The sequence below is a fragment of the Meleagris gallopavo genome, chromosome Z (assembly GCF_000146605.3).
Source record: "Meleagris gallopavo isolate NT-WF06-2002-E0010 breed Aviagen turkey brand Nicholas breeding stock chromosome Z, Turkey_5.1, whole genome shotgun sequence".
Lineage (NCBI taxonomy): Eukaryota > Metazoa > Chordata > Aves > Galliformes > Phasianidae > Meleagris > Meleagris gallopavo.
This window is the reverse complement of record NC_015041.2, coordinates 8,512,720-8,513,138: the sequence shown is the minus strand read 5'-3', so window position 1 is coordinate 8,513,138 and position 419 is coordinate 8,512,720. Positions and strand designations below refer to the sequence as shown.

Genomic DNA, 419 nt, shown 5'->3' with positions numbered 1-419 from the left:
AATATTATCCAATTCTAATGCAGAAACAACTTCTGATTCCCACAGATGCATCATGGAAGCCTCGAGGTACGCACAGTGCTGCCATCCCTGAATTGTAATAGGAGATATCCCTGTGCTTTGGTCCCATGGGAATGCTCAAATCTGTCTAGCTAAAATGGTTTTGGTCACTGATGTTTAAGATGGGTTTTTAAGGTTTCTTATTGAATTAAGCTGAAGATTAGAAGCTTTAATTTATTCCTTCTGCTGCTGGATTTTTCCTTTACAAAATGTGTAAAAATTCTTTGAAGAATTTTTACTTCATCAGCTTTAGTGGAAATTTGTAAAATAACTTTACTGAATGCATGGTCAGATATTTCTACTCACCACAAATAAATTCTCTTTTGTGGGCTATTTATCTATCAATATTATGCTTTGCTGAT

The 419-nt window shown here is 34.6% G+C and overlaps 1 protein-coding gene across 2 annotated transcripts in view; it reads left to right on the top strand.

The window, feature by feature from the left end:
* Positions 1–419, top strand: part of GOLPH3 (golgi phosphoprotein 3) — a 28,246-nt gene that overhangs the window by 16,373 nt on the left and 11,454 nt on the right. The gene's annotated exons all lie outside the window — the stretch shown is intronic.